The following is a 22,851-nucleotide window of genomic DNA, read 5'->3' as shown; positions in this document are numbered from 1 at the left end:
TATCTTCTTTTATAAAGTGTCTGTTAAAGACTTTTGCCCTCCTTTTCAGTTGTTTGTTTGTTTGTTTTGTTATTATTGAATTATAGCAGTTCTTTCTATTATTTGAATGTAAGTCTTATGCTTGATATATGCACAGTGAATTTTTTTTATCTCGGTTAGTGGTTTACATTTTGATTTTTCTTAACTGTCTTTTGAAAATTAATTTAAGTTTTCAAGGTTTCTCTTTTATAGAAAGTGAATTTTTGAAATCTTCACAAAGAAATCTTTGCCTGCATCAAGGTCATGAAGATTTTTCTTTTTTCTTTTTTCCTAGAAATGTTATAGTTTTAACTTTTAGACGTAGGTCTATGGTCCATTTTAAGCTTCTGTAGAAGGTACAGGGGAAGAGTGTGGGTCGTAAGCTGCTCATCGTAATGAAATGCATTAATAGAGAAAGGAGCACGGGAAGCGCTTGCAAGTTAAAGAGAAGGAGTTAGAAAGTCAATTTTCCCTGCTCCAGCCTCGCGCCCTGTAGAATAAGAGAAAGTCCACAGCAGTAAACGCCTTCTGGTCTTACCCAACTGTGACATTTACAAAGTTACAAAGGCTCACCACCACTCTATTGATGGTCAAGGCAGTGCTTCCCATTTTACAAATGGGAAAACAGAGGCTCAAAGAGGCAAGTCACCTTGCCCAATGTCACTGTATTCAGTTAATCATTGTGTTAATATTCTGTTCATTGTTTTGAGAAGCAGGCTCAGGTCCTGAATGGACCACCATCCATTCAGGAAAATGTTCCCCAAGGTACTAAGGAGACATAGGTGATGTTTGTTTATCTCAGCAGTGACATTTTTAGCATCTGCATCTAATACTTTAGACACTATTCCAATTGTAGCAGCTAGGCTATATTAGGATTCATAGATAAAGCAATATCGTTGGAACATATTGAACCCAGATTAATCAAAGGGGTAACAATGCTGGAAGCACGAGGGTGTTGTGCTGGGGCCACCCAGAATAAGGAAAGGATGACACCCAAGGCTCCTGACTCAGTGGTGATGCACAGCTCACACAGCACCTTCTACGTGACCTTTCCTCTTCTCCCCACTAGAACTGTCCATTTCCCTTTGTGTCACTGTCTCACGCAGATTTCAACGAGCATTTGTAACACTTGTTTACAAGCCTGTCTCCTCGTGGTCAGGAAAAGTATTCTTCATGCCTAGTATGGTGTCTGGCACATAGTAGCCATCTTTCTGCAGAAATGAGACCTAGCCGGACCATCAGCTCTAATGAGTCTTTTGGAGCAAAAACTAATATAAGACCCAGTCTTATTTTAATTTAAGACCAAGTCTAATATATAACATAACATAACATAGTATAATATAGTATATAATATAATGTAATACTGGGTCTTATATTAATTTTTGCTCCAAAAGACACCTTAGAGCTAATGGTCTGGCTAGGTCTTATTTTCGGGGAAACATGGTAGGTGCTTGACCTGCACACTGTATAGCATCATGCTTAGGATACAGGAATCAGGAATGAGGGTTAGAGTCCCCACCGCGCTGTTTATTAGCTGCAAAGCATCGGGCAGGTGACTCACCACCCTGTGCCTCAATTTCATCATCTGTAAAGTCATGCACATTGAAGTCTAATACATAGTAAGTGTTCAGTAATTACCTGTTATTACTACTAATGATCAGTATTGGTTGCATATCACCTTTAAACAAACATGCTAAAACCCAAAAGACACAGACATTTAGTGATCCTGACTCTCTGGCCAGAGTCCCAGCTGGACTCATGTTGAAATGAAGTTGGAGGAAAAAAGAAATTACTGGACCATGCATGCTAACACATGGGGGGCAGAAATAATTCTGCCTTCTGCAAGTGAAATTAATCATCTTGGCTTTCCTCAGCAGGCAGGCGGCAAGAATGCCAGTTTGCCCCCTTCCCTGCCCCTGGAGGGATTATTCAGGAAATGAAGAAAGAAGATAGGATTGTGGGAGGAGGCAGCCCCACGGACTGTGTCCTCCGCATCAGATACAGGCATTATCGGCTCCCTCCTTCCTCTCCATTTTTGCTTACTTAGGCACCAAGCACAACACCCTCGTGCTTCGAGCATTGTTACCCTTTGATTAATCTGGCTTCAGTATGTTCCAACGATATTGCTTTATCTATGAATCCTAATATAGCCTAGCTGCTACAATTGGAATAGTGTCTAAAGTATTAGATGCATATGCTAAAAATGTCACTGCTGAGATAACCAAACATCACCTATGTCTCCTTAGTACCTTGGAGAACATTTTCCTGAATGGATTGTGGTCCATTCAGGACCTGAGCCTGCTTCTCAAAATGATTAGCGGAATACCACTGTGCTTCTTTACATGTAGGCAGAGCTTTTTAGTTTTTGTCCCAAGCACCCAGTGATGTGCCTTCAACCCCAATTCTAGTAATAATTGTGTGGCATGGCTTGGGTTCATAGCACTATGTCTATTTTACACATGAGGCAAAATTAAGACACAGAGACTTTGTCTGACTTGGCTAAAGTCATAGCTACACGTTTTCCTGTCTTTCATACCCACAAGTGTTCTACAGCGATACAGTAGACACGTGTTATCTACACACCATCCATTCTCCCTTTCTTCTCAGTAAGAAAGAACAATTAGATGTCCAGCTAATAATACCCATCTCTCTGTATTTTCCTGCAGCTAAATGTGGCTGTGTGAAGTGTCTGGGAAACTGCTTTAAAGGGTACAGTCTCAGCATGCCCTTCAGCTTGTGGGCCTTGCTTGTCGTTTTTGCCTGTGATATAAACATGAGTCTGGAAGTGCGGCAGCCATCTTGGGACCATGAGGGACAAACATTGGGATAAAATGCTAAGGATGGAAGAGGGAAATGATGAAAAGAGCCTGGTATCCTTGCAGCATTGTGAAGCCCTTACACTAACACGAGACTGCCCACTCCAGCCTGCTTCTCATTGCAGTAAGCCATTGTGTGTTGGGTTCGTTCTTAGCGATAAACATGATCCAGAACATAACATTTCCCTTTGGATTAAAATGCCTTTTAATTTCCTTGTCAATCAAATAAACTTCTGCTCAAGGAAATTATTATTAAATCTCATATTATTAAATCTGCTCAAGTGTTCCCATGTCTGTTAAAGCTTCCCAGAGCTTCCCAGAGTAATTTAGGGGCTCCCTCCCCTGGGCTTCTGTAGTGCCCTATAGACATCTCCTTTATCACACACATTATGAGGTGTGATCAAACAATACGGTGAATGTTTAAATAAATAAAAAAATTATTACAGTAAAAGCCACCTTGCTATTAATCCCCCTCAAATATTCCCCCTCGCTTCAAACATACTTATCCCAATGTTCTTGCCAGTTTCTGAAGCAGTTCTGGAAGTTCTCTTTCATGAGTGTCTTTAGTTGCCCTGTCATGGCTGCCTCGATGTCCTGAATTGATTCAAAACGTTTATCTTTCATGATCATTTTGACTTTGGGGAAGAGTCAGAAGTCACACGGTGCCAGATCCAATGAATAAGGTGAATGAGGACACACTGTAGTATTTTTATTTGACAGAATTGCGATACCAGAAGCGATGTGTGACACGGAGCCTTTCTGTTGTGATCAAAACCTATGGTGAATGCTGCTGCCGAGAGCCATCCAAAGGAAAGGCAGGGATCTTCAATATGGGAAGTGGTAATCGAACCTTAGTAACGGTGTGTGACAAATTTCAACTTGTTCAGTGCAGTCAAGCGGGTGTGAGCTACGGTTGAGAGAAGGTGTGTTTTAAAGTGTGCTATAAATCGTCCTCCATCATGACAATACACCATGTCACATATCGCTCCTGGTATACAGCAATTTCTGTCAAATAAAAACATTACGATGTGTCCTCATCCACCTTATTCACCGGATCTGGCACCGTGCCACTTCTGGCTCTTCCCCAAAGTCAAAATGACCATGAAAGGTAAACGTTTTGAATCGATTCAAGACATCAAGACAACCATGACAGCGCAACTAAAGACACTCACGAAAGAGGACTTCTAGAACTGCTTCAGAAAGTGGCAAGAATGATGAGATAAGTGTGTTCAAAGTGAGGGGCAGTATTTGAGGGGATTAATGGCAATGTGTCTTTCACTGTAATATTTTTTTTTTATTTAAACATTCACCATATTGTTTGATCACACATATATTGGGTAGTTGTATGTCTGTTCTCCCCCAGTAAACACCTTCAAGGACAAGGACTAAAACTAACAGCACCAGACTTGTCACTTATTGGTACTCAATAATATTTCAGACAATTAATTGCTTCACCTGTGTGGTACCAGCCGCATGCATCCCTGAATTTTTATCTTTCTGAAGCTCTCCTGGCCCATCTTGTAAATAGTGATGTTTTCCAGAGCCACATACTCAGCCTTCTTCTAATTTCCTTCCTTGAATGATCTCACGCAGTCTAATAGTTCATCGTGCTATGAAGGTGCTGGTGCCTCTTAGCCCAGATTTCCAATTCAGAATTTGGGTTCTACCATCACCTTATAGCTTATGTTTGTATGGTCTAGGGATGAGGAATACTGTTTTGGAGCCCATCTGCCAGTGTTCACGTCCCACCTCTTCCACTTATTAAATATGTGACTTTGGGCTCATTACTCAAACTCTCTGTGCCTCTGTGTCCCTATCTGTAAATGGGGAGAGTAATTGTACCTATATAGGACTGTTTCGAGGGTTAAAATCCTATGATACACTTAAAACAACTTAAAACAGTGCCAGGCTCCTAGTAAATGTGGGTTATTATGACTGCTGTCACCAGACAGGACCACCTGGATGCCCCATAAACACTTCTCAACATGCCCATTCTCAATTCATCTCTTTCCTCCCATACAGACCGTGTTTCCCCGAAAATAAGACCTAGCCAGACAATGAGCTCTAATGCGTCTTTTGGAGCAAAAATTAATATAAGACCCAGTCTTACATTATATTATATTATATTATATTATATTATATTATATTATATTATATTATATTGTATTATATTATAAGACTGGGCCTTATATTATAGTAAAATAATTTTTGCTAAAAAAGACGTATTAGAGCTGATTGTCCGGCTAGGTCTTATTTTCAGGGAAACACTGTAGGAGCCTGCTTGCCTTTCTGCACTGCCAACTCAGTTAATACCACCATCATCTCTCCAGTCCCCTTCATCCAGAAACCTAAATTAGACATTGCCTTCTCCTTAACCCCTCATCCAGTTATTGAAAAAGATCTGTCAAATGTGTCTCCTGAATCTTCTTGACTCCATCTTCTTGTCTTATAACTGGTCAGACTCAAAGCGTCTTCCTCATCTATTAGAATTGTCTCTAACTTATGTCCCTGCTGTATTTTTATACCCATTAAATTGTTCCACAACCCTTTGGCCACAGTCACTTTTCCCTTGTACAAATATGATCATGCCATTTCCTAATTAAAACCCTTCGACAGCTCCCTGTCACCACGAGGATGACAGCCCCTCATCAAGCAGTGTCTCTTCCTCACCTGTTCTTCACTCATCTGTGCAGCTTCACAGCTACCAGCCTCTCCAACATGGCAGCCCTGCCGCCATCTTGAATTGTCTGCTCTTCCTCAGATTCACCCCGTTAGTGCGGTCCTCTGTGTCTTTGATTACATTATTCTTTTCACCTGGTGTGTGTTTTTTCTAGCCTGCTCCCCACTGCTCCAGTCTATAGGTCAGAATTCTGCTCGTTCTTCAAGTTTTAGTTTGGATGTCACTGCTTCTGTGGATTCCCCCCAGATTTCCCAGACAGACCTGTTCAGACATGTCTGTCAAATTGCAAATCTCATTGGATTATAACTGCCTTCTTGCATGACTGTCTTCTCTAGATTATAAACCAGAACGAGGCTGTTTTTGTTCATCTTTGTAGTCTCAGTACATAGCCCAGTGCCTGAAATAGTTGATACTTTATAATTACGGAATAAATAATTCCCTATCATTAGGTAACACTATTTTATTCACAGTTGACCCAGGCCTGAGCTGGCATTATTATCTCTCATTCTACCTTTTTAACTTCACAAGAAAAGACCTGAGGTTCAGAGAGGGAGAGTGACTTGCCTAAGGTCATACAGTAAGTTAGTGACAAAGTTCGAATAAGAAGCCTGGTTTCCCAGATTCCTACTTACAAGTCATTTCTGCTACACTTCTATTTTACATAGGTGATATTTTGGTAAGGATATAGCTTCATTTGTATCAAAATCTAAAATAATAAGGATATTAAAAGATAAAGTTAATTTTTCTCCCATAACAGCCTGCCAGTAACAAGTCCAAGTCTGGTACAGCTCCCCACGGTGACAGAGACTTAGGCGCACCTTCTGTCTTGTGATTTCAACCATCGCTCAGGTATTGCTCTCAGCCTCATGGTCCAAACTAGCTCCCGACCCATTTGCATTCCACTCAGCAGGGAAAAGGGGTGAGAGGAAGGGGAAATATACCTCTTCCCTTTAAGGGTATGACCATAAATTGCATACACTTCTCTTTACATAGAACTTAGTCATGTGGCCACACTTAGGTTTAAGGCAGGGGTGTCCAAACTTTTTTCAACGTTTTTCACCAAGGGCCATATGCGGTAAAATACACAAACAGCCGGGCCACTCACTCGAGGTGAAGTACGTATTGCCTCACCTGGTTTATTTAAGTAATCTAAATATATTTTTGGAATTTGCTGCGGGCCAATTAACAATGGATTGCAGGCCGCAGTTGGCCCGCGGGCCCCAGTTTAGACACCCCTGGTTTAAGGGAAGTTGGGAAAATATTGTCAACTCCAGGTACCTGTGTACACAGCTAAAAATTAACACTGTTTTTATTTGATACTAACAGTGAACCACTAAAAAAGCTAGGGTTATTTAGTTTTTCTTATTTCAGAGATCATAAAACTAAGACCCTGAGATGTGATAAAAATACTGGCTTTGGTCTCAACAAATGTAGGTTTAAATGCTGGCATTTAGTGATTATTGGATTTGGGGCAAACTATGTATCCTTTCTAAGTTTCAGTTGTCTTGTCAGGTGACATCTTCCTTTCTCATGGGGTCATTGTAAGTGCTAATTACATGGAAAGTACTTGACACCAATCCCTGAAAGAGAGTCATCCTTGCTATTATTATGGGGTAAGTTCATGGCCTTACCTGAGAGCAATGGCCTCACCTGTGTGGTTCAGTTCAGCACTGTGTCCTCCTCACACCTAGCATGGGCCCTGCTGGAGAATAAGTCCTGAATAAATATTTGTTGAGAGAATAAATTAAGTTAATGAGTCAGAACTGGAACCCAGATGGCTTCAGCTCCATGCCTCATGCTGTTTCTGTGCTGCCAGGATGCCAGTCTTCCTGTGATGCCTCCCTCTAAAGTCGAGCCACATAACGCACATCGATTCTGTCTGGACCCAGGAATGATGCTTCAAAACCATGTACCAGCCAGCAGCGCCCGGATGCTGGAGCAAGTGTGGGGCTCCAGGACAGACCCAATGCCTTTCCCCTGGGCCCTGATTGAAGCAAAGAGCCTTTGCGAATTCGCCAGAGTTGGGTACCCCAGTTATCTGCCATCATCAGCGAAGCCCACTGCTTACCCAGTACTGCATCTGGCTGGCTGGCTAGCCCAAACCAGTTTACCTTTCCTCTTCCAAATGAGAAGACTTCTCCATGGCTCTTTTCATGAAGACCCTGTTCATCCTCTTCTGAGCTTCCCAGTGTGAACCATTCCTAGGATGGGACACAGTATCATCCAGTTACAGCCAATGCTTGCTCTCAAAATTAATCAGCAGCTGGCAACTGATCCTAAAATCAAAATGCTTGTTTTGGGGACTAGGCATAGGCAAAGGGAGAGCAGGCTCTTAGGAAAAAACAAACGATGATTTGATATAGGTGTATATTGCGAAATGATGACCACACGAAGTTTAGTTAATATCCGTCACGTCACGTACATTTTATTTTCTTTGTGATGGAGACTTTTATTATCTTACTCTCTTAGCAACTTTCAAGTATTCAATATGGCATTGCTAACTATAGTCACTACACTGTACGTTACATCCCCAAACTTATTTTTGCTGGGAATGTAAGTTGGTGCATCTGCTATAGAAAATGGTATAGAGCTTCCTCAAACAATTAAAAATAGAACTACCTTATGATCAGCAATCCTACTTCCGGGTATATCGCCAAAGAAACAGGATCTCAAAGAGATATCTGCACCCCCATATTCATTGCAGCATTATTTACAATAGCCAAGACATGGAAAAAACCTAAGTGCCCATCGGTGGATGAATGGATAAAGAAAAGGTGATATATAGGTATATATATAATGGAACATTATTTAATCATAAAAAGATAAAAAGAAGGAAATCCTGACATTTGTGACAACCTGGATGAGACTTGAGGGCATTATGCTAAGTGAAGTAAGTCAGAGAAAGACAAATAGTGTCTTATCTCGCTTATATGTGAAATCTAAAAATCCCAAACTCATAGAAATAGAGACCAGATTGGTGGTTGCCAGAGGCAGGGCGTGGGGGTCAGAGGAAATGGGTGCAGGTGGTCAGAGGGTACAGACTTCCAGTTAACTAACAACTTTACATGCCAGTTGTTAACCTTTGGTGGCTTGACGTCAACCATGGCAGAAGCATTCGTGGCACAGAAATTGGCATATTAGGGTTGTCGCCATGGTCTTTAAGAGCTATGTCACAGACCAACCTGGCTGCACGGAAGGCTGGAAATAGGAATTATTTGCTGAGCACATTGCCTTTCTTAACAGACAGGAGCTCTGTTTGCAAGGAAAAAATCAGTGGCTATTTGAGAGGGAATGAGTCAAATCTGCTACCAAAAACTCTGAGAGGTTGTTGTATTTTGTGTGAGCTTGGCTAGTTGGAATCTCTTCAGTGCATGTGATTTCCTGTCCCAGTTGCCCAAGTCATTAAATTGGAGGAAAGAATCCTGCATCAGTGAGCTGGTGAAGCACAGGGTTGAGGGAGGAGATTAGGCATCCATGGGTATAATGCACCAATCTCTGTGATTATCCTTATACTGTTTAGGGAAACCATCATCTTTCTGCAGCCTTTCTGAGTCACAGTTCAACGATCTGGTCTAAGCAAGGAAAGGGTACAGGGTCTCTTCAACAGTGGTTTTATTCAGGGATAGTTCTCACCGGGCATCCAGATGTTAAAAAGAATGCTAAAGGAAACTGTTCAACAACCATCCTAGTTTACAAGTGCACAGATCTATAGGCAGAATTTTTAAAAGGCTGACAGAAGGAAGGCCAAATAAATTCCTGATTTGACAAGGCCAATCTTAACGTCTTTTTATACCTGAGGAGCCTCCAGGTGCAAAGCTTCATCTGGTGATGGGCTTTTTGTAAAAACGAATCCATCTCACTTATGCCAATGAATGCCTAAAGAGTCTGGGAGATGGAGTACTGATGAGCTTTTTGACTTAATGGGTATAGATCAAATCACCCCAAGCATAACAGACTAATGAAGAGGTCGATACGTAGCCCCAAGGAGATTGACCAGGACCAAAAGATGCCTGACCTGCTCATAACACGCTGTTCCACCTCCATTCCAAGTTATTGAGACTGTCCCATGTCTGTATATCTAGGTGAGGATATCGTGAGGTTGTTTTGATTTTTTTTTGTTTATTGCTTGTTTGTTTATTTTGTATTCTGTCCTGTCTCTCTGCTGTGATCAGCGTTCCTCTAGAAGGGCTTCTGTTCCCATTTGATTTGCTCGCAGAACTAAGCTGTAGGACACTTTGCACTTAGTAGGAGCTCAGTGAATGTTCACCGCCTGACCTTTTTCTTCCTATATAATAAGATGAAATCAGTAGGAAGGTGAGCCAGTCTCATCAACCAGCATTCTTTGACTTTAAGTGGTAAGCAGAGAAGCTAGGATTTGAACCCAGGTTTCCTGAAGCCAACCCCACTAATCTCTCTCCTGCGTGATAACACCTCCCCAACTGACAGTGCAGCCTTTTGCACCAAGAACCAATTTGGTCTGTTGCTGGAGTCAGACTCTATTGCTGGTTCCATACAAAAGAAAACATCAGCTACCCAGGTATCCCCACCACCAAACAAAAGTCCAACACTTACTTGAGTGGATACGAGAAAATCTCATTTATGACTCACAGCAATACTTCTTTAAAATCCCTTCTCTTCCTTAACTTTTTCACATTCTATAACTGCTCTAAGCCACACGGTCCAAAAGCACTTACTGTGATGACGGCAGTGCTCCAACATGTTCGCTGTCCGGTGCCGTAGCTACGACCCACCTGAGGCTGTGAGCATCTGATCTGTAGTGTCTCTGAGGATACGCAGTTTTACTTTAATTTGACTTAGCTGAAGTTTAACTTGTATAGTTGGGTGTGTCGAGTGGCTTCTAGATGGATGGCGCAGCTGTAGAGTGTCCCACCCGTAACCCTCCAAATTCTCACCTGCATGTCATGTTTGCTGTCTCCCCTCCCCCACCCAGCTGTCCATTATGTGGATTGCATTAGCTCTCCTAAGTTTTCTCCTCGCTTCACCCATTGCTCCCAATAAAGGAGCTGCTGGGAACTGCACTTGACCACAAACGTCTCCTTTCCCCCATGCCCCTAGTCCTCTCATTCTTTACTCAGATTCCCCATTCTGCACAGCACGTATGGGGACCTTGGAGCAAACATAGAACTCTCTTAAAGGGCGGGGAAGGAGAAAACGGTGGAGCAAAAGAAAACAGATTCTCCTAAGTGAGGGGCGGGAGTGAAAAGGAGGAACGAAGTGCTGAGAATGCTCAGAAATTCATCAGCCACACCGTATCATATGGCACCCATAATAACACTAATAAGTCACCCAGCCTCCAGTGATTCAATTCTGTCCTATAGTATTCACCTTTTATTTTCACGGTGGCAGTGGTGGTTTCAAAAAACCCACTGGGAAGAAAGTATAAGCAGAGCTGAGAAAGTGGACACTGGGTGGATCGACAGGCGAGCAGCCACATTTCATGAGAAGTAAGTGAGTCCACAGGCTGCAGCAGGGCCACCGGCAGTGCAAAGAAGGTCAGTGAGAGCTGATGCTGGGGACACGTGTGACTGATTGGGTAAAGTTGTGATCAGTGCATTCTGCTATGGCAGAGGCCCTTTTGAAAACTTGGGCTCTGACACCTGCCCTCATTAGCCTAACTGGGCCCAGCTTCTGAGCCTGGCACACCTGTTCTGCGCCAAGCGTGGTAGAGGGGAATAAATGTTAGGCTAGCGACCACAGGAGAGATGTCGGTGAACAGCTGGAGGTGGCATCACCATAAGCCCTAATCCTTGGCACAACAGTACAGAGCAGGAGCGAACAGCAGCCCCCACCACCTGCCGCGGGTGCAGAAAGGCAGAGGGGGGGCGTGTCTCGAAGGAAGACGCGGTCATTAATATTAATGATAATTCAACTGGATGTCTTTTTCTTCTTTTGCTTTCTAGTTTAACCTCACCCATCTTCTAAGTCCCTTTGTCTCTGACTATGTCCAGGTAGGGAATTAAATTCTACTCTCTCTGGGTAATAAAAGAAGAAGAATTTGGAAGTCTAGAGTTGTTTTTGAAGGGAGGAGCTGATGGTCAAAGAAAGAAGGGGGAGACAGAATTTTGCAAAAAGGGCAGTGGGAGGTTAAGCGGCATGAGAAGACAGGGCGGGAAGAGGCCGTGGCGGCGTTGGGACAATGTGGAATAGGAGATTTGAATTGATGGCTCTGTGACACCCGCATGTTGACTCCAAAATCTCCAGCGAAACCTAAACACATGTATTTTTTCTCTTTTATTGTATTTGGGGACGATGACAAACTTAATGACAAGGGGTTATGTTCCACATGCACATGAATTCTGGGGGTGGAAGAGAAATAAAAGAAGATAAAAGTACAGCTGCAAAACTGCAAGAGTTCAGAGGGCCATGGGAGACGTATGCAATGGGAAGTCATGGGAAGAAGAAGAGATCAGAGAGCTGGTGTGAGGTCGCGGCTCTTGGTGGTGGCCGGGACGGGAAGCCAGGAGAGCACCGGTTCCTTCGCCCACACTTCTGACAGGTCCACACACAGATGCGGGGCCCGCGGTCTGAGGAATGGGGTGAGCAACTCCCAGCGTGGTCCAGCCCTCCTTTGCTGGCCACCCGCAATTGTCACACACATGTTCTGGCTGTCACTCTGCGGGACTTTCCGGTTTATTATTTCGGTGTCTCCAGGCAGCGACACTGCTGTGAAATGGGGATGGGGTGTCAGGTCAGATTATTCCCGGGATGATGTGAAGAGACAAGCGCTGGGGGAACGTGCTACTTCCTTGGTTCCGGCGTGCAGCTCACCACTGGCAGGTTATGCTGCTCCATCAGCCCTGCCTTCCTGTTAGAACAGGCCCAGCCGTGCTGGAAAGGCGGACGTGCTTTACATTGACAGGCCATGAGTCTCTGCTGGCTGCAGCAATGATCGAAAAGTGAGGTACAGAAAAGCAAGAGGAAGGGGATTTATCGTCCCGCTGTGGGCCAGGTGCCACGCTCACCTACCTCGTCTCAGTGTAGTGTAGTGGCCTGGCCTTTGGGTTGGCAGTGCTGGTGTGCAATTCTGAGTCTACTACTCAATCGTGGCCATGAGCAAGTTACTTAAACCCAGGTAACATCAATTTCCTAGTCTGTAAAACGGACGGGAATGGCTACCTTACAGTTTTGTATAGGACTGAATAAAATCATTCATTTATTCACCCAACAAATAGTCAGAATGTATTTGAATAACAAATATATATATGTGTATATACACATATATAATAGAATCTGTATATATATATATATATATGTGTGTGTGTGTGTGTGTGTGTGTGTGTGTGATCTACATAATCTGTATATAATCTATGTTTATATCTATATTTATATCTATATCTATATCTATATCTATATCTATATCTATATCTATATCTATATCCTCCCCCCCAACACTGCCCCAGGATATTGCAGTAAAGAAAACGGACAAAATCCCTACCTTCGCAAACCTTATATCCTATTGTAGGGAGACAGAACACAAAGCAAACAAATGATTACAATGTGTATAAGGGACTTAGCAGAATTCCTGGCACATCATAGACTTTGATAAATGGTACAATTAAAATTTTATATCATTCCTAGGAAGCATTGTCAGTCCCAACGAGGAACCTGAGGCTATTTGAATAACTCGCTCAAGATCCTGTAGCCAGATCTTTGTTCAATTAGGAACCCCGAGGGGATGAAAAACAAGAGGGGTGCACGTGCACACAGCGTCCCCTTGATTCTTGAGTCAGCTGAAATCATGACCTACAAATTCAAAGTGAAAAGTTTCCAGAGAACCACTCACAAATTGTTGAATCATCTGTGAATACGTGGGTTGAATTTGCTCATATTCACGAAGGTGGCTCAGAAACGGTTCCCCTGGGTTGACCAGCTGTCCTACTTTGCCTGAGACTGAGGGGTTTCTCAAGGTGGGGGACTCACAGTACTAAAACCAGGACAGACCCAGCCAAACTGGGTACGTTGGTCACTCTAGCTAAGACCAAGGCCAGATAACGTTTCTTAAGCCACATAATGAGGCTAGTGTGGTTACAAAGGCAAAATAAGTAGGTAGGGAACACCGCCACGCTAAAGAAAGGTAGTAAACCAGGCAGGGAAGGCAAGAGAGCTGAGGAAACATACACTCTGAGCCAAAGCTGCCAATGCCTAAAGCATCTTATCTTACCAGTTTCTCTGTGGGATTTGGCTCCGAAACACGTGGGCAATGAATAGCGACCACCTGGTTGAATACCCCATCACCATCGGAATGAGTGTGGATGGCTAGTCAATAAGTGTTTGTGCACTTCTTGGGCTGTTTGCGATCTGTATCAATAATCCGTCCTTGAGCTCAGGCTCAGTCCTTTAGAGTAACAGGCACCACAAACTTGGAAAGAGTGTGGAACTTAGCATTAGACACCCCAGCTCTGCTTTGCACAAGTTGGGTGCTCTTGCCAAGTCCCTTAATCTCTGTGAGTTTCAGACTCCTCATTTGCAAACTGGAGATAAATTATTATCTTCCCTATAATGATAATGGATTCACATGAAAATCAAATTCAGCGATGTGTAAGCTTTGACCGCAGTTTTGAATTTGAGGTCCTAGGGTCTGCTGAACTTGGGCCACCTCCCCACATATCCAAACCAAACTTTGACCCTTGTTGTATTTCCATAAGAGCTAAAGTGCATTACTATCCCCCGCCCTGTCTCACTCTCCTTTGATTTCCTGTCAAATGCAAATGCAAAGCATTATCCAGGTATGACCTGCACATTACTTGCCCTCCGCCTGCAGGTTTGTTTTTTTTAATGTAACATTAATTTCTCTTATGGATACAGCCGAACATTAGATGAGAAGTCAAATAGTTCTCTAAGACATATTATGACACACAGCACCTACTGCCCTGCCCTGTACTCGCACCCAATCTCATCTTTTCATTCCCCAGAGGCAATCGCTTTCAAGTCCTCTAGTTGTGGTTTTGTTTTGTTTTTTTAGGATCAATCTCCATATCTCAAAATAATATATCTATATTACAAAATCTTAACCTTCCCATTGTGGTCATCATATATTGACTTTCAACTCTTAGATGAGAATTTACCCTATGAATATATTACTATGATTGTGTAACCGCATTCACAAACCGAGCCAGGTAGTATACTGGGAATTCACTGCCTTTCTTGTTTCAGGCCCCCACTCTGCTACCTAGGAGTCAGTTTATTTTTCATTCAGTGACGTAGTTTCTTATGTTCCTATCACGAATCTCTAAACTCATATCATATGTATAAATAAGTCTCCCTTCAATAGACTCAAACACCTTGGGGTTCTATCAGCTTCATCATGGAGATATCTTTCCTGGAACTGCTGTCCTCTTGCTTCAGTCTCGGAGACCGTCAGTCATTTTGGGGACCTGTTTTTCCTCTCTCCTGCATTGGTTCGTCTGTTTCTTAGCTCTCATACCTTCTATCTCTTGGTTCACTCCCTTATTTTGGGAGAGCGCCTCTCCAGTAGCTTCTTGAGAAAGGCTGCAGAGGGGGTCAATCTTTAGAAGCTTACATATCTAATATTCATTCATTTGTCTGCGTATAGAACTGAAGGTTGTTCAACATTGTTACAATCCCGTCAGAATTATAAAGGAATTCTTACTTCGTCCTGTATCTTCTTTTGTTAGTGTTGTGCAGTCTGATGCTATTCTGATACTAAGTCTTTTGACTGTGATTTATTTTTTTCTCCAGAAACTTTAAGAATCTTCTTTTTGTCTCCAGAGTTCAGTAATTCCATCATGATTTGCCTTTGTGTTCATCTTTCTCATCCATTAGGCTGGGCATTCGGGAACCCTTTCGTCTAGACACTCTTGACCTTTGGTTCTGTAAACGTTCCATATATATAATTTTTCCTCTCTATTCTGTATTTCCTAGAACTTGTATTAGTCGTCACTTCTATCTTTTTCATTTCTATTCTGAGCTACTTACTCTCGTTGATCTTCCATATTTGATACTGAGTCTTTCATTTCCACTATCATATTTTTAATTTTCAAGAATTCATTTTGCTTGTCTGAATGTTCTTTTTATAACATCTTGCTTTTGTTACATGGATACAATATGTTTCCTTATCTGCCTGAGCATTTAATTTTCTTGGTTGTCTTCGTTTGAAAAAATCTCTTTTCTCCAAGTTACTGTTTTGTTTCATTTCTTTCTTTTTCTCTTTTCTTGATTCTCTTTCCTTTCCTTTCTTTTCCTTTTATGTCTCTGTCTCTGGAGACCTTTTTCAAATGTCTAGTGACATTTGGCTCTCTATTCATATAAAGAGAGTGAGGCATCAAAAAGTTGATTGGAAGCCCTGTGTAGGGGGGGTGAGGTTTATTTACTGGGGAGCTTTATTATGAAGTAATCCACTTGACCACCTGGTTAGGGGACCTGCTCTAGTCAGAATTGTTAAAATGAAATAAGATGGAGACTGGGCTTGAAAATACCCCAAACAAACAAAACCATTTAAGCCACATAAGCAAAACGAAATCTGCTTTATTTCATGAAAATGAGCAAAATTTAACCTAGATTATATTTTGTAAATGTCTCTGATAATTATAAAATAAACTTCAGTCATCTTCCTAAAATGGTATAACCAATCCCTTGCCAGTGGGACACCCCCCTTGTGATAACCAATCCCTGGAAAGGTTTGACAACTTCCTCACTTTCACTTTATAAGCCGTCCTATAACAGCATACCTTTGAGCTTCATACCAGTTTGGGGTTTGAAATGTCCCTGTGTTCACAGTCTGTCACTCAGTAAAATATTCATATCAAGTAAAGCTCTCTGAAATTTTTCTTTTGACAGTGTCTTTAAATGTTTCTCCTGGGCTTCCCGGATTGCTGAGACGGATCATTGCATCTCCTGCTCTGGAGTGTAGCATGGCCTTGCTTCCAGGGTTACAGGTCTCCAAAGTCAGACCGGACTGGAGCTCGTGACACAGATTCTCACTCAAGCTCCCGTCTTCCTAATAGCGCCCACCCTCTACTGAGCCTTGAGGTCCATGCGCCAATAGCTCTCCACCTCCCTCTCTTTCGTTATCCCCAGAGTAGAAACACCACACCTCAGCCAGGATGGGGGGACAGGGAAGGGTTAACTCCGTCATCCATAGACTTTCATTCACTCTTCTGTTTGCAGCCCCACACTCACCCCCACATTTGCTTGGACCCGGCCCAAGTTCTGAGCCGTTCTGAGGCACTGCAATTGCTTTCACACTAAGTTTTCTTGGGTCCATCTGATTGCCAGATCCCCAAAAGTCCTTTTCCATTCTTTTGTTCTTCTAGATTTAAGTTTTAAAACAACAGCCACCCTACTGCTGATTGAGTGTGGTGATGGAGGGAGCAAGAGGAAACATATGTATGTGTTCAATGAACCATCTTTACCAAGATGCCTTGTAAGTGGCAGCGTCCCAGAGCTACCATTGCTCACTCAGCTGCTAGAGGAAGGGGATGACAGCCTGCAGATAACCCAGCCCCTCAAGAGACAAATCACTCCTTCTGGGAAAATCCATTCATAATCATCTTGTTTTACTTGAGTTCCAGTGGGACACATCTCGCGTCCTAATGTTGAAACAAACAGAACAGACGAGGGAGCGTGCTTGCAAACCAAGGTGCATTCAACAGGAGGTTGCAAATGCTACAAGCTTTCCCCCCAGGTGGCAAAGGGGTGGGGCATCTCTGAGATGGGCACCCAGACCTTGAGGTGCCCTGCTTAAAAATAATTGATAATAGCCACAGTCTGTGTGTCTTGTCAAAAACCCAGAACCAGTAAAATTTAAAACCAGATCAGGATAACGATATTTAGTAAGAGTTTATGGTGCACGGAAGAATAGTTCACAAATGGGAAGTTTTCAAACGCAAAATTGGAGTGAAGCTCAGAGGCATGGCATTACGGAACTGCTTATAAAGTGAAAGGGAGGAAGTCATCCAACTTTTTACAGGGATTGGTTATGACAATGGGGGTTACCAGTTGACAGGGGATTGATTAGAAGTGATTAGCTTATATGTTTTTAGGAAGATGACTTAAGTTTTGTTTATGACTATCAGAAGTATTTATAAGAAATAACGTAAGTTAAGTGTCACTCATGTTCATGAAGTAAGTTAGATTTAGTTTTGTTTATGTGGTATAAACGGTTTTGTCTGCTTGGGGGATTTTCAAGCCTGGTCTCCATTTTATTTTAACACTCTCTTCTGCTTCCTGAGAAGGAAAAACATTACCCTGCAGCTTTGGTGGAGCGGGGATGGGGTGGGGATGGTGGGGGAGTTGTCTCAGGCCCCAGGTAGGGAAGTTTCTGGAGGGTCTTCAATTACGTTTGATATAAAGGTATAGGTTTGGATTTTAAATGTACAACTCACCAGTCACACATCTTAGAGGAAATAGTTTGATATCGGAGTCTTAGTTTCCACATCTTGAAAATGGGAGTAAAAGACACCAAGGTGCAGTTACACTGGTTAAATGAGTTATATTCCAACGACGTCAGTAAATCTGCATTAAGTCTGATTCACACGTTAATTTCCATGACTGTTTCCCTTCCCAATCACTCCTCTTATGGCACAGCCCTGACAGGAGTGTTTGTCATTCCCCACATATTACTCATTTTTGCAATCATACATTATTTACTAAAATAGGGAGGAAAGAAGTTAGATTAATTTTGAATATAGCTGAGGTTAAAATTTATTTATTTTTTCAGTGTGACATTTTTCATGGGAATAATTTTTAAAGGAAGTAATACATACCTCCTTGGCTTTCTTAATGTTCAGAGTACATTTCACTCTTCTTGGATATACTGAGGTTCTTTGTTCAATTCCTATGTATTTTGTTTGATTTAAAAATGATTTCTTTTGCAAAACGAAAACAAAATAACACAAGGTTTTTCTTATTACCAATGCAATATACACTCACTGAATAGAAATAAAAATTGCCACTTAGGAAAAAAAAAACTACCAACACAGAAACAATCAGAGCTTTCATACACACACACACACACACACGCGCGCGCGCGCGCACACACACACACACACACACACACACACACACCCAAGAGGCTGAAAGAAAATGATTGATAGCTTGACTACATACAAATTTAAAGTTTCTCCATGTCAAAATCCACATAAACAAAACAAAAAGCAAATCGCAAGCTGACAAAATATTTGCACTAGCATGACAGATAATATAGTTAATACCTTAAATATATAATAACTCCTTGCTTTTGAATCTTGTCTCTCCAGCCAGACTTTGAGCTCCTTGGAGGTAATGGGGACGTCTCTGATCTTATAGTGACTCCCTCTCAGGGTTACCTCCGCCATCCTTTCCAAGTTCAACTGGGCTGAGTTGAAGAAGGCTGGCTTTGAAGTTCATTTCTAGGTCTGCCTCATAGCACCTCCTGCAAAACTGATGTTCAGTAAATATTGGTTGAATGAATGTGTAGAGAATAAAAAGTCATTTATTCCTTATGAAGTTCTATCGTTACATATTGGCTTTGTGTAACGAATAGAGCGATGTCTCTCTCTTGACCGCTCTGCTGAGCCATCAGCTGTTGCATCTCCTGCCATCACTGTACCCCCCGCCCCCATCTAGGGTGTTGTTTCTAATCTCTTGGCCACAGGAAATGAGAACACTTATTATGTACCAGGCGCTTTGCTCGGTCATAGGGATACGGAAATAAACCCTATCTGCGGGTCCTTAAATAGTTCTCCGTCTTAGGAGGGCAGGTGGGAGGCAGCTCCATAATCACCGCTGACTCGGATGGCCACTGTGCCAAAGGGATGCAGAATGTGAGGAGTGTAAGTCAGAAGGCTGGGTGGTTGAATGTGGCCTGTGGGAGAGGGCAGGGCTTCTTACCTTCCACCGCATACCTGGCTTGAAAAACATGGGGTGGAGGGGCTGGGCGTGGTAAAAGAATGATATATTCAGAGATGGCAGTCTAGGCTCAGAGCGGTGACCTGAATTATAGACAAAGGGAAAAGAAACATCATTTATTGATTGCCTCAATATCCCCAGCATGTTGCCAGGCACTTCACATATGTCCTCTAAGTATTCTTCTGATGGCTTCTTTGACAAAAGAGGAAACTAAGAGGTCAGCAATGTGATCAATGTCCTACATAGCCATAAAAGAAGGCCTCTGGATTTGAATGGAGTACTGTCTGTCCCCAAAGCCTTTATGTGCCATTGTTTTCTGGGTTATTTTTTTTCGGGGTCGGGGGTGCTTAGGGGATTCCTCTCACTCAGCTCAGATATGTCTTGACAAGATGTAGATATTAGGGACAAGTAAAGTGCAATCTAATGTCTTTGTTCTAGTAGGAGGTCCCTAGCTGGGGTGGGTGGAATGCTGGTTGGACGCTACACTTGTAACCATAATGCTCTTTGCAGCGTCACAGTCAGACTAACTCCTTTCTATAGAGAAGAGACCGGAGTCACAAGTTGCCTGCTGGAGGCAGGTTCAGCTTGCTGTGGGAAGCTCTCTTCCTGTGAGCGCTCAGGGGAACCCAATATTTAATGACTCCTTAGATCTGAAGGTGCCTCTAATCTATTATCACCCTCAACATGACACTGGGGCTGTTTGTATGTTTTTCAGAAATTGGCTGCATCGATTCCTGCCCAACGTTAAACGTTGCCCGGCTGTCTGGGAGGCACTGAGGCGAGAGAAGACAAGAACCCATCAAAGACAGTGGAGTTTTTCTATGCGGGTGGCAGCCTTTGAGGAGACGCAGACTGTCTGCCCCACTTATTCCTTCTCTCCCCTGGCCTAGCACAATGCCTGGGCTTCCACTGTGAGCGACAGAGACCTTTCCGAGCCTGCGTAGCCTACGGAGACCATCCAACACCTTGGGCAGCAGCAGATGAGCCAACTGAGACGCCTGGGGGGAAAGGGCTTCATGAAGTCATCAGACAGGTACTGGCAGCTTTTTCAGCCCTTTAGCCCCAGGGCCAAGCACCTCCAAATTGCTCACTAAATATTTCTATATTTATTGATTGAGTCTTAAATGCACACTTTCAAAAGAATAGAATTGTGACACGAAGAGGGGAAGGTAGGAATTCTTAGTAGAGGGAACAAGTCTTAGAAAAGGTCTTAGAGGCAAGAAAATCGAGGCTGTGTTTCAGGACTTGGAAGTGGGAGGCAGAGAGTACAGGGTTCACGTAGGGCACTAATAAAAGAGGGACCCAAAAGACAGGTGAGGGCCACTTGCTGGAGAGCCCTGAATGCCAGAGTTGGGGCACTGTGCCTCTGCCTCTGCCCTGTCATCTGGTAGCCCCAGACCTTTTGCTCAGGATGGCATGCGTGACTTGACTTCTCGGGATACCTGTCATCTTCCTTGAATATGGCAACGTGTTTCATCCGTTCATTCATTAGCAACCGTTTTATGAGTGCCTACAGCATGCCAGGCACAGGACTAGGCTCTGGGGACCCAATAGGGATCGACACAAACAAGGCTCCTGACCTCGTAAAGCTTACATTCCTGTTGCATTTAACACCATAAACACAAATAAGTGAACAGCGTAATTGCAGATTGGGCTACACGCTCCGAAGTAAAGAAGCAGAATAACGCTTCTTTCTACCAAGTTGTGGGAGGTGCTTTAAATATGATAATCAGGGAAGGCTTCTCTAAGGAGGTGACCTGTGAACTGAGACTTGAAAAAACGAGATAAGCTGGCCATGCAGAGAGACGGGAAATGCCTGGCTCAGCTGGACAAAACTACATTTATTCGTATAAGACTCTAGAGAGAAAAGAATAAGATGAAAGAATCAGAAATGACCCAGGTTATCTCCGTCATGGATAAAAAGAAATGGGAGGATTATAGGAAGGGGTCTTGGGCACTGGACAAATAAAAAACATGAACAATCCACGCTACAATGAAAGAATAAAGTCCTTGCAATAGCTACGTTAAGGTCAACAGTTCTCAGACTTGGATGCACATAAGACTCATCCAGACAGTCTGTTAAAAAAAGCACATTCTTAGGCTTTATCCCAAGAGATTTGGAATATTTTTAAACAAACACCTCCGTTGGCTTTGAGGTCATCCTCAGAACACATTTGGAAAACCACTGAATTAGACGAGAAGGGAGGCCTGTGCAGCGGGGCACAGGTGGGGGATGACAGGTGTGGGGTGCCAGGGGAGGATGACTCAACGTCCTGCTTCCCTACTTCACCATGACCTGCTTGTATCTGGCTTTGTACCCAGATTGGCACGCTGAGTCATAATGAGAGCAGTGAATGCTACCACACTCGATTCTGGGAACCCTAGAACATTCCTGGGGACATCAGGTTGAAGAGTTGTTATGGGATGGAGGAACATCATTGCTAATGGAACCCCAGTGATACTCATCCCACCCACATTTCCCCCCGCCACATCCTCTCAGCTTCAGGTTAGAGATCGGTCCTGGCTTTTCTGGGAGGATAAGAAGTGCAACATAACGCATTTTCCGTGGGCTTGAGGTCCCACTGGACCAGCTGGATGTCATTGTTAGCAAGGCGTGGGCTGCTGAGGAGCGCTTCAAAGTAGGGCAAAGGCAGTGGCAAGACAATGGCTGTGTCGTTCCAAACCCATCCGAGCACATTACATGGAAAGCAAGCAAGCGAGAGTCATTATGACTTATATAAATATATGTTGCAGATTTCATTAAGATTAGGCCAGCTTTGCAGTTATCACTTGCTGGGTTGTTTGTCTGGTCCTTAATCTTCATTTGCAAATGCTGATTAGCCTCATAAAAGACTGCCGGTGGCAAGGAGTAACCCCAACTCTCACCTTGCTTTTTTTCTCTCCAGGACCTCTGCCAAGGAGACGCAGACCTGGGGACACAGCCTGGAAAAGACCTCAAAACGGATCTTCTCAAGGTACCTAAAGACCAAAGGGGTATAGACACCCCAGTACAAGAGCCTTCTCGAATCAGAGTCCTTCTTAGGGTGCCAGGCACGGCAAATGACCAGATGCCCACCTGCAGATGGGCACTCAGCCAGGGTGGTGGTGGTTTCCATGTCGGTCGGGCAGTAATTCAGCAATTCATTTAAATTCAGTTACTAAGCCAACGATGGCAGGCGGTAAGACAGACATCAGGGATACAAAGACAAAAAAATTAAAATGCTGAAATTCCTTGCCCTAAAGGAATTTACTCTGCCTTAAAGACTGGTGCACAAGCTTGATCTCAGGATAATGGTGGTGGTGTTGGGGGGGATGAAGTCATAATGCTTCTGCAGTTAGCGCAGGGATTTGGGGTTTATCAAGCAAGCTGAAGGTTTACGAGTCTTCTAGAAACACCATCTTCTGTTTTTCCAAATGAGGTCTCATTCAGAACCTCACACAATAGCTAGTGTCATCTTTCTAAAATGT

The 22,851-nt window shown here is 43.1% G+C and overlaps 1 long non-coding RNA gene across 1 annotated transcript in view; it reads left to right on the top strand.

Moving 5' to 3' along the window:
- Window positions 1–22,359, top strand: part of LOC148759011 (uncharacterized) — a 127,911-nt gene extending 105,552 nt beyond the window's left edge. The window contains exons 2-3 of the long non-coding RNA XR_016020303.1: window positions 20,099–20,416; window positions 22,290–22,359. This is a non-coding gene — a long non-coding RNA (uncharacterized LOC148759011). The remainder of the gene's footprint in view (window positions 1–20,098; window positions 20,417–22,289) is intronic.
- The last annotated feature ends 492 nt before the right edge of the window (window positions 22,360–22,851 follow it).

The sequence above is a fragment of the Rhinolophus sinicus genome, chromosome 1, assembly GCF_057876585.1.
Source record: "Rhinolophus sinicus isolate RSI-liver-muscle chromosome 1, RSI-T2T, whole genome shotgun sequence".
Classification (NCBI taxonomy): domain Eukaryota; kingdom Metazoa; phylum Chordata; class Mammalia; order Chiroptera; family Rhinolophidae; genus Rhinolophus; species Rhinolophus sinicus.
This window is presented reverse-complemented; position numbering and strand designations above follow the sequence as displayed.